General features: G+C 36.8%; 1 protein-coding gene across 8 annotated transcripts in view; it reads right to left on the minus strand.

Moving 5' to 3' along the window:
• Positions 1 to 13,558, minus strand: part of PLGRKT (plasminogen receptor with a C-terminal lysine) — a 48,714-nt gene that overhangs the window by 27,638 nt on the left and 7,518 nt on the right. Inside the window, exon 5 of one of the 8 annotated variants that reach the window (XM_082471135.1) lies at positions 4,011 to 13,089. The exons of the other annotated variants lie outside the window; for them this stretch is intronic. The gene's annotated coding sequence lies outside the window, so the exon portion shown is untranslated. Of the gene's footprint in view, positions 1 to 4,010; positions 13,090 to 13,558 lie in introns of those variants that run through there. 8 annotated transcript variants of the gene reach the window in all.

Consider the following 13,558-nt stretch of genomic DNA (forward strand, 5'->3'; position numbering starts at 1 on the left):
AAGAGGCACACCAACAGAGTGTTACTTATATCAATTTTAACACATTTAAAAAAAAAAATCTAACCTAATGGAGTTTCCTTTGCTTTCAAGTTCCTAAAGGTTTTAAATATGCAAATATTTAAATGCTAAAAACATGAGCAAAATATTCTATTAAAATATACATTTCCAATCAGCTTTTATGGTGGAATTGATTTTTATTATGATATGTGCAAAAAACCTTTTACCAGAAGCCTGTGGGTAGACTGGCAGTTGCTAATGCTAAGGTACAGGGTCTACAACTGCAGCTCTCCCTGTTTATTTGTTTGTGTATATTATAAAGATACATATAATCACAGAAAGATTTTTCAAGAGAGGAAAAACACTGATAATCACCTATTCTAATATAATTTTTTTAAGCTTTGAAGTCTTCATGTTCAATTTTTCCTCAAAACAAACATGGCTTCAAAATAATATTTTTCTTTTTGGGTGCATAACTGAAAATAAATATTTCATACTATATAATTCAGTGTCCGAGCCATGTACAATGATCAAGTGAATGTGCTCATACATAACAAAATTTCAAAGTCTAAATTATATATTGCCATTAATGTAATAAATCTAAAATTTAATAGCCTACACATTTCTAATTTTTCATCAGTAAATATACCCAAGGTGAACCTAACCCCAAACCTAAAACTATCATTAATTTACCAAATAGATTCAAAGAGAACACAAAATTTTTCTTTACTGAAAATGACCCAACCATTTCTTCTTCCAAGAAAAGCACTCTGTGAAATAATATTAACCATTTCAGAACATAATACAATTACTCAACTTTGTCTTTTCATCTTTATATCCTCGTTGACTAGCACACGGCCTGGCATGTGGTCAGTGTTCAATAAGCATTGAATTAATAAAGCAGTATCAGAATAGTCTCTTTGGAGTTCTATTCTTTACATAAACATTAATAAGAAGCAAACAGAAATGACAACATGTCAATTACAATGCTAGGCAGCAAAGTTAATGTAATTCTAGCATATTTTTCTAGAAACATTCTGAGGCATTGCTTTGCAAATGCCTAAGTTTCTGGACAAATGTAGAAGTTGGGTATTGGGAGAGTTTATCCTTAAAAACCCCAGAAACCAAGTTAGAGAGATCATAAAATTGGATTAGAGTTTTAAAGTAATGTTTTGATTTAAAAACTTTATTTTCGAAAGGAAGGAAGATTTGCTGCTGCTGGAGTTGACTGTACCTCTTTGTGTGTGTGTATGTGTGTGTGTGTGTGTGTGTGATATGAGCTTTTAAGGCTGTCATTTTCAAGTACAAAAGTTTAGTGTTCTATTATCCAGTCTGTACAATAGACATTACTATAAGTTCAAACATGAAAATTAACAGATGTTCATCAAAGACATGAAAAATAACTTAAGCAATAAGAAGTTTAAGTGTAGGAAGGGCTGTAAAAATTATGTTTTAGAACCACCTCCAGAACTCACTGCCTTCCCACCCTCCAGGCTCCTGCTGGTGCCTCCCAATGAATAGTCCAACCAGAAGCCAGAGGGGAAGGGAGTCTGGGAGATGCAAGGCCAAGGGTCAGACCCCCAGGATGCAGGGTAGACAAGGGCAGAGAATGGATCTAGGTGGGGGCAGGGAAAGGGGTGTTGGAACAGAGAATAACCAACAAAGTGGTGACCTGATTTATAAGAAATAATGATTTGATTCTGTGTGAAAGAATGTTTTCAGAGTTCTGGTTTAGATCAGATCCAAAAGTCTTAGAAAGTATTAAAGATGGGCAACAAATTGTAAATCACTTTTTAATTTTTTTATAAATAATATGGTCATATATAAATCAATATTTGTTGTAAAGTAAATGCTAAGTATTAGAATAGATATCAGATCTCTTGACAAGAAAAATTAGATATAAGAAATACTTTTATTCAATGATTATAATAGAAGCAATTATACTTTAAATTGCTATTATAGTCAGTCAAATTTAAATAAATGGTTCTTAAGAGAGAAGCTAGTTTCTCCCCAATTACTCTGGTTCTTCAGGACAATGTCTACTCAGTACCTACCTAAATCTGTGCTGCTTCCTTTGCAATATTTCACGTACATCACAACTAAATTGGTATTTAGTGAACTCACTTTAAACTGGGATTCTTTTTTGTTCTGAAATTTCCTGGGGGAAAAAAGCATAAAAACCCTGAAATATCGTATGTGCAAAAGGAATGAACAAGAAGTGATTCCTTTTTGTACCAAGGTGGGCACACAGGAATACATCCATGTCCTCTGGACCAGGTCACAGGGATCTTTTGGAATGACTTAGGTTCTGCCATGGCTCTGGAGGGGACACTTGCTAAGGTCTCTTAGTGTCTCAAGGCTGAGCATACTCAGTGGGATCAGGAATGCCTATGAGAGTATGAGGGGCTAAAAGGCTAATTGGTCCCCTTTTCTCATTACCAGAATTGATTTTTTTTTTTTTTAAAGAAATTCACGTTCTTTTTATTTATTTATTTATTTATGACTGTATTGGGTCTTCGTTTCTGTGCAAGGGCTTTCTCTAGTTGTGGCAAGTGGGGACCACTCTTCATCGCGGTGCGCGGGCCCCTCACCATCACGGCCTCTCTTGTTGTGGAGCACAGGCTCCAGACGCGCAGGCTCAGTAATTGTGGCTCACGGGCCCAGTTGCTCTGTGGCATGTGGGATCTTCCCAAACCAGGGCTCAAACCCGTGTCCCCTGCATTGGCAGGCAGATTCTCAACCACTGCGCCACCAGGAAAGCCCCACCAGAATTGATTTTTTAAAGTGCTAAACATCCTGCAAGACAGAGGAGAAAGGGAACTAGAAAAGCATATGCCTGAACACAGAATTGAAGAGATGGGGAAAGATAAAAAATGATAAAGAATAAAAAATGGAGAATGAAATTAGAGATGGAAGAAAGAATGAAGTAGAGACTATGAGTAAATAAGAGAAAGGAAAGTAGAAAAATTGGAAATAAGGGAACATTTATTGAGCATCTCCTTTGCCATACAAGTTAGTAGTACTTGGGTATGCTTCTCCCCATTTTAGTGATGAAGCTGAGGCTCAGAGAGCCTACGTCATTTATCCAAGGTTAGACAACTAATAAGTGATGGAGCCAGGGATGGCCCTAGATGTTTCTGTCTCCAATGCCTGTGAACATCTCATTGCAAGAAGATTAAATCCACAGTCCTTAGCAGCCATAGCCTGGCCTTACATCCAGCAGGCAACAGTCTGGGGTCCAGTTTTTCTTTCTAGATTTCCCATTGTGCCATCCCAACCTGCCTGGAGGTTCTGCCATTCTCTCTCTTTCTAGTCTTCAGTCTCATACATTTCAGAATAAGAATGCCCCTCCCTCATGTGCACTGGTAACATAGTCCCTTGCCAAACAGGTAAGGAATCCAACTGCAAGAATATTGTATGATCATTTACAGGAAATTTTAAATTTTAACTTAAATTTTTCCCTTTTTTAACCAAAAACACTTTGGTTTAGTCTGTAATTCATTTATAAACTCCTGGAAGACATAAAAATAGACTCAAACAAATGGAAAAACATTCCTTGTTCTTGGATAGGATTACTTAACAGTTCTTCCTAAATAAATTTATAAAAGCATGCAATCCCAATTTTAAAAATTGACAAACTGTTTTAAAGAGTTGGACAAGTTGATACTAAAGTTTCTATGAAAAAGCAAGCATATAATAACATTGAAAAGTTAAACTACAAGGGCATACTAGCTTAACCAGGCATCAAAACATATTATAAGGCACCTTTAATTACAATACTGTGGTACTGGTACACGAATAGACAAGTAGGCCAGTGGAATAGCATGTCCAGAGACAGATCTAAGTACATATAGAAGGTTATTAAAGGTGACATCTCAAATCACTAAGGGTAAAGATGGAGTTTTTAATAAATGTTGCAGGTACCACTAGGTAGCCATTTGGGAAAAGATAAAATTAAAATCATATCTCACACCATGTATGGAACAAACTCCACATGGATGAGGGATCTAAATGCAAAGGAAAAAAAAATGAAGCTATACAAGTACCGTAGGGAAACATGGGTGACTGCCTCTTTAACTTTAGTACAGGAAAAGGCTTTCAAAATAAAGACTCAAAATGCAGAGGCAATAAAGGATTGTTCATTTGAATACATAAAAATTTTTAAATTTTTTCATGGCAAAAAAAACCCCATCATAAAGTCAAAAACAAATGATAACCTGCGAGAAAATATTTGCAATATATTCCACAGGCAAGAGATCAATACCTCCAACGTATAAAGAACTCTTAAAAGTTGAGACAAGGGACAAAAACCCAGTAAACAGACAATTCACAAAAACAAGGTATATAAATGGCCCTCAAACATGTGAGAAAATGTTCAAGTTTACTCATAATTAAAGAAATGCAAATTAAAGCAAGACTGAGGTACCATTTCTTGCCTATCAGATTGGCAAAAATTAAAAAGCAAGTACATATTCTGCTGGGGAAACTGGGAAAACAGGCACTCTCAAATTGGTACAACCTTTCTGAAGGGAAATGTGGCAATACCTAACAAAACTACAAGGCACGTGCCTTTGACCTAGCAATCCCACTTCTAGAATTCTACCCTGAAGGTATACCTCCAACAGCACAAAAATGTAAAAACACAAGGTTATTCATTGAAGGACTATTTGTAACAGCAAAATATTGGAAATAATCTAAGTACCTGTGGTAGGCAGAATAATGCCTCCCCCCAAGAGAAGTCCATGTCCTAATCCCCAGAACCCATGAATATATTACATTACATGGCAAAAGGGACTATGCAGATATGATTAGTTAAGGAATTTGAGATGCGGAGATTAGCCTGGATCATCCAGGTGGGCCCAATGTAATCGCAAGGGCCCTCATAAGTGAAAGACAGAGGCAAAAGAGTCAGAGTTAGAGAGAGATGAAGATGCTACACTTCTGGCTTAAAGAGTGAGGAAGGAGACATGAGCCAAGAAATTCGGACAGCCTCTAGAAACTGGAAAAGGCAAGGAGAGGGATTCTCCCCTAGACCCTCCAGAAGGAATGCAGCCCTGCTGACAGCTTGACTTTCTTCCAGTGAGACCCGTTTCAAACTTCTGGCTTCCAGAACTGTAAGATAATTATTTTGTGTTGTGATAATTTGTCATAGCAATAGGAAACTAATACAGTGCCCATATATCATTTGAATAAATGATATATTCACACAATGGAGCATTATGTAACTGTTAAAAAATGAGGAAGAGCTCTATGAACTGATTGGAATGATTTCCAAGATATACGGTTAAATGAAAAAAGCAAGGTACAAAAGGGTACAATGGTACACTACCCTTCATGTAAGAAAGAAGGGGACATAAGAAAATAAACGTGTATCTGTTTATGGTACAAAAGATATGCAGGAAGGATAAACCGAAGACTAGAGAGATCAGACACAGAGACAGCATGGGAAAGGATATATAAAGAGAAGAATAGGAATAGGTTAGCAAGGATGAGGAGGGAGGGATGCTTCTTGGAGTGTCTCTTTTTGTATAGCTTTAATGATTAGAACATAGTTTTGTTTCATATACTCCCCTACCCTGTAACTAAACTCAACCAGGATGTGGAGAGTTTACAAAGTATAACTGTATTGCAAATGAAATTACCACCCTGAAGTAGCCCAGGAAGAAATACCCTAATTTATAGGAAAACAGTATTTTGAGTTGATAGTGTAAAAGGGAAAAGAACATACAAATAATGTATGCTGGTTAGTATATATTGGCAATCCTGTAACAGAAGTGAATATATTGTAGAAAATGAGAGCCAGGTTTTTCACTGTCTGATAAAGAACTTAAAAATAAAGAAAAAGGAAAGGCCAGAATGAAACATAATAATGCATTGGAATTAGAGGTATCAGTATGAACTCATGGTTTATAGTATGAAATACTTCAATGTGTAAGTCTGTGTATATACATGGGTTAGTATATAAGTACATGTCTTTGCTGAAAGGATCTAGGAACAGTGGCCATAGCAATAAACACCCTTACAACCCAGATCTTCATTTCTAAATACCATTCTCTAATTAAAAAACTAGGACTCCTTGAATGAGTGATTAATTCCAGGCCTGGGCAATATATATGAACTAACTTATGATACAGAAAATGAGCAAAAAAGGATGGGATACGTCAAAGGGACATGGGGCACCAACTGGAAGGAATTCCCAATAGCCAAAACAACTTAGGCCATAAAATAAATAATGATGGTACTAAATTATAACCCACAGGATAATAGGTCCATGTGTCCATATTGATATAAATAACTGAATAAATAAATACATGGAGAAGGGACAGCTATTCCAATGAACAAATATAAATGGAATGAAGGAAATACAAAAATTACCATTAGGCAAAAATTACCACAGTAATAATTGTTCCATATAAGATCCCACCAATGGATGCTAAAATCAGTGGGCAAAAGTTTAAGGAGAAGCAAGATATTAACAGTCTCAACATATCTCCTCTAAGATATTTATCAATAAGAAAAATAATAACTTTACAGTAGAGAAACCTGGTGGACACCACCTTAACCAAGTGACCAAGGTTAACATCACTAGTAATAAGTCATACCAACAGTATCCTCTGGTATGATGTAATGAGAGAGACATAACAGCATCCTGTGGTTTAAGAATAATATGTAAAAAATGGACAACCTCAATCTAGTCATGAGAAAACATTGGAAAAACCCAAAGTGAGAGAAATTATACTAAATAACCAGTACTTATCAAAAGTACTTATCATGAAAGCCAAGGAAAGAATGAGGAACTGTCACAGACCAAAGGAGACTAAGAAGAAACAACAGTTTAATGCAATGTGAGATCTTGGATCCCTGGAACAAAAAAGGAATATTAGGAGAAAAACTGGTGAAATTTCAGAAAGATCAGTAATTTAGTTAACAGTATTGTACTGATGTTAATTTCCTGGTTTTGATCATTACTATAATTTTGTAAATTGTTAATATTAAAGAAAGCTAAACAAAGGGTATATGTGAACTCTCTACTAGTTTAGCAACTTTTCTGCAAATATAAAATTATTTCACACTAAAACATTTCTTAAAATCTGTATTCACTATTATTCTGCATTTTAGTAAATTTATTCAAGAATAATGACACTTAAGCTTGTTCCCTTTTATTAATTATGTATTAAGGATGTTTATGGGGCTATTTTTTCTCTAAAATCCTTCTCCCCCTGCTGCCCTATATTGTCAGTTATCTTAAGGAAGAAAAGGAAGTAGAAACAAGACACATATGAGAAGTCTAAAGATTTTAACAGCAAGCCTACTTTACATTCTTTTCAAAATAAGATGGAGTGAGTGTGTATGTGTGTACACATTATGTACATATTATGAAGATTTATAGAGGAAAGTGAAGATAATTATTAAAACCATAGGATCATTTTTTAATTAATAGTTTTGGGCCCAAAACTCTTATATACTAGGCATTCAGTAAATGCTCAAAGTTAATGAATAAGTAAAGTAACCCTCCATCCCCTGCTTGCTCAAGCAATGAAGAACTAAAAATAAATTAAAATTGACTCTGATTAGATTTATGAAAATAGGATTGTAGCTGAGGGAGGAAACTAAAAGGAAAAGCTTTCTGATCATCTATAACTGGATTTATTGATCTCATATAAGTTTGTGAACAAACTTAAAACCAATGTCCCCCTTGGAGAACTGAGTGTGGGAAGGGTCCTGGACCAACCTGTCAGCATGGAAGGGCTAGGCAGCAAAGGATCAACTTGGGGGTTTGACCTATTACCAATGACTTTTATTAATTATTTTACTTTCTTTTCCTACCATTTCTCAACATAGACAATATACAGGAAATCTTAGTGTTTTTATTAACTCCTCTAAGTGATTCCAGACATATTAGTATCTTGTCCCACACTTAAAGAGACTTACTTAACATTTTTAGAAGTCTCTTTAAAAGTCAGGAAATTCATTAAGTATATTCTTTGCATTTAGACCCAATCCTTCATAATATAGTTAAATTAACTTATTTCCATTCGTTCCAACTTTGGTAAAGAAAGACACTAGCAGGTTACTACCATCTTGAAGTTCAGGCACTTGAAGACCACTAACAAGTCAAGATGCTCATTTCAGAGGGCCTGGACCCAGGTGAACAGCTTCTTCATCTGCGTCAGTAACAGACTTACTATGTGATTCCTAATCTTTACTGTGCAATGTCTAACTTCATGTTCATAAAGAATGAACATCATACTGAAATAACTGGGTATTCACATTCAAAAAAATGAAAATGGACCCTTACTTCACTTCATATACAAAAATGAACTCAAAGTGGATCAAAAACTTAAATATAAAAGCTGAAACCATAAAACTCTTAGAATAAAACGTAGGTACAATCTTAATGATCTTGAATTTGGCAACACTTTCTCAGATATGATACCAAAAGCACAAGCAACAAAAGAAAAAATAAATTGGACTTCATAGAGATTAAAAACTCGCATGCATCAAAGGACACTGTCAAGAGAGTAAAAAGACAACTCACAGAATGGGAGAAAATATTTGCAAATCTTATATCTGATAAGGATCTAGTATCCAAAATATATAAGGAACTCTTACAACTCAACAAGGAAAAGACAAACAACCCAATTTAGAAATGAGCAAAGGACTAGAAGAGATATTTCTCCAAAGAAGATATGCAAATGGCCAAAAAGCACATGAAAAATGTTTAATGTTATTATTAGTCATTATGGAAATTCAAATCAAAACTACAATAAGATACCACTGTAAACCCACTTAGAATGGCTAGAATTTAAAAACAAACAAACAAAAAATGAAAATAACATGTATTGGTGAGAATGTTGGAGAAATGGTAACCCTCATACATTGTTGTAGGAATGTAAAATGGTAAAGCCACTGTGGGAAACATTTAGTGGTTCCTGAATAAATTAAACATAAAATTATCATATGATCTAGCAATTCTACTCCTAGGTATATATACTCAAAAAGAATTGAAAAGCAAGTGTTCAAACAAAAACCTGTACAAGAATTCCCATAGCACTATTCCCAATAGCCCAAAGTGGAAACAATCTTTATGTCCTTAAACCGATGAATGGATAAAGAAAATGTTGTATATTAATACAATGGAATGTTATTTACCTATGAATGGGAATGAAATACTGATTCATTCTACAACACAGATGGACTTTGGAAAGATTATGCTAATTGAAATAAGCCAGACACAAAAGACCACATATTGTATGATTCCATTTGTATGAAATGTCTAGAACAGGCAAATCCATACAGACAGAAAGCAGATTAGTGTTTGCCAGGGTCTGAGAGGAGGGGGAATGAGGAGTGATTGCTTAATGGGTATGGGGTTTCCTTTTGGGGTGATGGAAGTGCTATGGAATTAAATAGTGGTGATAGTTGCACAACACTGTAAATGTACTAAATGTCACTGAATTGCACACTTTAAAAACGTGAATTTTATATTATGTGTATTTTACCACAATTAAAAAAACAAGAATCTCAGAAGAGGGAAGCTAAGAACAGGTAACCAGGATGGGGACATGGGCAGAAATGAGTTTCAGAGGGGTAAGTTGAAGACAATTGTGAATCCAGGCACAAGAATTAAGCTGTTGTAGCCTCCCTTGTAGCTCCCACTGTAGGTGAACTTGTGTTGATCATGCTGCCTTTTTTTCCAAGGCACTTCCTAGTTAAGTCTCCTGACATTTCTAGTTCTTGAGCCAACTCCCACTTCGTCATCTTTTGCTATAGATGGAGTTGGCTGCTTTCCTCTCCTCTTCACTACCTACTCTACATTTTGGGTTCCTTGTCGCCACAAGACTCTATACAAAGCAAACACTGTACTTTCTTGCTTTCCTCAGAACATCAAGCCCTTTTTATTCTAAGATGTTGGTACAGCTTTCACCTCCAAAAAACAGATGGGAGGGCACAAGAATTATAGATGTTGGGAGTTATAGGGGTTTAAGCAATTTCAAGTTCTCATAAGTTATTTGCTATTATTTGCTGTTTTACTTTTTAAATATTTGAAAAAGCATTTATTGAGTCTACACTATATTTTATGTTGTAAAAACAACCCTAACATATACAGCTGTATAGACAAATTACTACCATCTTAGTGGCTTAAAACAACACAGATTATTATCTTGTACTTCTGGACATTGGAAGTCCAGCACAGGTCTGAATGGGCTAAAATCAAGATGTCTGCAGGGCTGTGTTCCTTTCTGGAGAGTCTAGGGGAGAATCTGTTTCCTAGCATTTTCCAGCTTCTAGAGGCCACCTGCATTCCTTGGTTGGGGGTGCCTTCCTCCATCTTCAAAGCCAGCAACATCACATCTCTCTGATCTTTTGTCTTTAACTCTCTACTTTAAGAATTAGTGTGTTTAGATTGGGTCCGCATTGATAATCAAGGATAATTTTCTCATCTCAAGGCCTGTTCCCTCAGTCACATCTGCAAAGTATGTTTGCCATATAAGGTAATATATTCACAGGTTTCAGGGATTAGGGTGTGGACATCTTTAGGGGATCATTATTCTACCTGCCACATTCATACCACAAACATCTGGTTATTTGCAGCATACCTCACCTTCTTCCCACCAAATAAGATGAGAAGTTTCTTGAATATAGAGCCTGCACCTTATACACGTCTGAATCCTGCTTAGCATGTAGCACATTATTTCATATATATTAAATAACTGTATTTTTGGTTTATAACTATACCTCATTTTCTTAACACCAAACACTACATAGACTTACAGGTCAAAGGCTGGCTCTTTCTCTAATTGCGGCGAGCGGGGGCGCTTTTCGTTGTGGTGTGCGGGCCTCTCATTGTGGTGGCTTCTCTTGTTGCAGAGCACCAGCTCCAGGCCTGCGGGCCTCAGCAGTTGTGGCATGTAGGCTCAGTAGTTGTGGCTTGTGGACTCCAGAACACAGGCTCAGTAGTTGTGGCGCATGAGCTTAGTTGCTCCACGGCATGTGGGATCTTCCCAGACCAGGGCTTGAACCCGTGTCCCCTGAATTGGCAGGCTGATTCTCAACCACTGCACCACCAGGGAAGTCCCTCATGTATTTTTTTAAGTCATTAGTTTGTTGCCTGCTCATAGTGAACAATGAATAAACTGCCCTACTAATCTTATACATGGACCATGACTGCTTTGCCTACAAAGCACTACAGCACAGCAAAAACCCATGGAATCTTCCCTCATTTTTTCTGCTTTATACTTCCAGTTTCTATCCTATTTTATAACATCAAAATGCTTTTCTGGCCACTTAGGTCATATGAAATTGGTTTAGGTGTGCCATCTAGTGGCATTTTTAAGGAAGTATTCATTTTTACCTGATTGATATTTGGCTTAATGAATACAGCCATCCAGCCACCATCCTCAGTAACAGAGGCTAGACAGAGCAGTGAGAAACTGACTTTTGCTGATGATCTGAAAACATTATTATACTGAGTAGAATGAATCCCCTCTAGCTCATCTGGAATCAACTTGTTAATAAAAAAGAAACCATTTTGATTTGAAGCCTTTTATAAATTTTTATTAACCAGACTCCAGTGATTGATTTAATTTCATGATTAACTTACTTAAATTGAAAACTTATTTGGGTTTATCTCCAATGTATGCTATATTAAATCACTGCCAATCACCAATTACAATTATGTAGCAAAAGGAAAGGGCAAAGGTTCTCAACCCAGGCTGTGCATTATACTCCCCTGGAGAGCTTAAAGCAACTACATGTCCGGCCATGAAGAGATCTGATTGGTCTGGGGTGGGACCTGTACATTCAAAAGCCCCTCTGAATCGAACATACAGCCAGAGGCGGGAACCTGGCCACTGGTATAAGATGTAGCTGAATCTCTAATTCTGGTCCTTTCTTCTGAAAGATAAGCACCAGTAATATGGAATTATCAAGTTATGATTTATCTTTTTTTACCAAAAAAAAAAAGTAGAACTTAAAAAAACCCACTGGGAAAAGGATTATAGTTATTAAGCTTCTTTTTAATAAATGTTTTGCTTTATTTATTCTATTTACCCTTTTTAATTGAAGTGCCATCAAATAGGAAAAGAGCCAAAAGACATGCCATCACAGGCTAAAGATATTAGTAGGCCTGGTGTTTCAACTGGGGTTTTTTAAACCTCCCCTTTGAAGAATTGACATGCCATCTCCCACCCCAGTGGCCCATTCCTTCCATTTTCAGAGTCATGCTTAGTTCTAGGAACTCTGGGACATTCCAGCCCAGCTTTAGCTGTTTGGGTTCATTCAGCATATAGGGAGGAACCCATATGTAGCTTCAGGGGTATTGTGATAATATAATTCTTCAATTTAGTGATGGGTTCATTGGTGTTCATTTTATTATGCTTCATAATTTATAAATATATTCTCTTGTATATATAAAATATTTCATGATATTTCTTATATAAAAAAAAAAAAGAATAGCTCTAAGCCTTAAAATGAGGCTAGATGTTTAGTTTCTTTAAATGAGGAACATTCAAGGACCAACCCAATCTTCCAAAACTGCTACAGGTGAGTATGTTTCTCCCTTGGCTGCCCCAGTTAGGATGAGATCTCAAGCAGCTTTAGGGTTGGAAGGCTGCTTCAACTGTATTGATCTATATTCTTTTTGTCACCCTTCCTTGAAATTAAAAGATAAATAATAAAGTATATCCTGGTCAACAAGGAAAAACTAATCATCTTAACCAACACATGTGTTGCAAGAATCAATCTGCCATGGGACCTAAGCATTCTTGCTGAGTAGGCCAAGGATGCAGGCCCTGACTACTCTTTGCCCAGGCCAGTTGTCAGGGTTGTGTTTGCAGTAAGCAACTTTAAGGGATGAAGTAACATCTCTTCCCAGTCAAAGAGCAGCCTTGCTCACCATTCATGACAAAAGTGATAGATTCTATAAGCTCACTGTTCCTCACCTATGTCACAAACCCAGGCATCCACCGAAGCATACAACTAGGCCCACCTCCATCACCTCCACGGGACTTGGAGTGCGTAGAAAACTGGCAGCAACACCATGCTTATGCTCCTTGTTGTGTTGTGAGTAACAAAATCTTCTGCTAGCATCTGTGAAACAGTAACAGGCTAACTTGTTAATTTGCAAGTAGGGTAAAATCCCAGACCCTTCATGCGGCCTGCCAGTTTGGGTGACAAGGATAAGATGCTGATAGAGATGGCGTTCTGGAAGAGGGCCCTTGTTGGTCAGGTTAGAGGATATCAGAAGGCTCCCTGAGATCTGGAAGTAAATGCTTTTGCATAGGTGGTGGTGAAAGTAGGAGGGCAGAGTGAAGATCTCTCACTATCTTATGTGTTAAATGAGGCTGAGAAACAAAAGGCAGGGTCCAAACAAGACTCCCAGATGGTGCTTTGGTTGTGGCATGTTCTCCTCTGGAGTGGGAGAAGGAAAGGATGTTTTCATGACATCAGTGGGGCAGCAAGCCCCACACCCCAGCCAAAAGGCATGCAATGTGGCTATGGCTGATGGGTCAAGAGTTCCCCAAAGCTGAAATAATGGTGTTAGCAATGAATATATAGA

This window comes from Balaenoptera physalus (genome assembly GCF_965194825.1).
Source record: "Balaenoptera physalus genome assembly, chromosome: 7".
NCBI classification, from domain to species: Eukaryota; Metazoa; Chordata; class Mammalia; order Artiodactyla; family Balaenopteridae; genus Balaenoptera; species Balaenoptera physalus.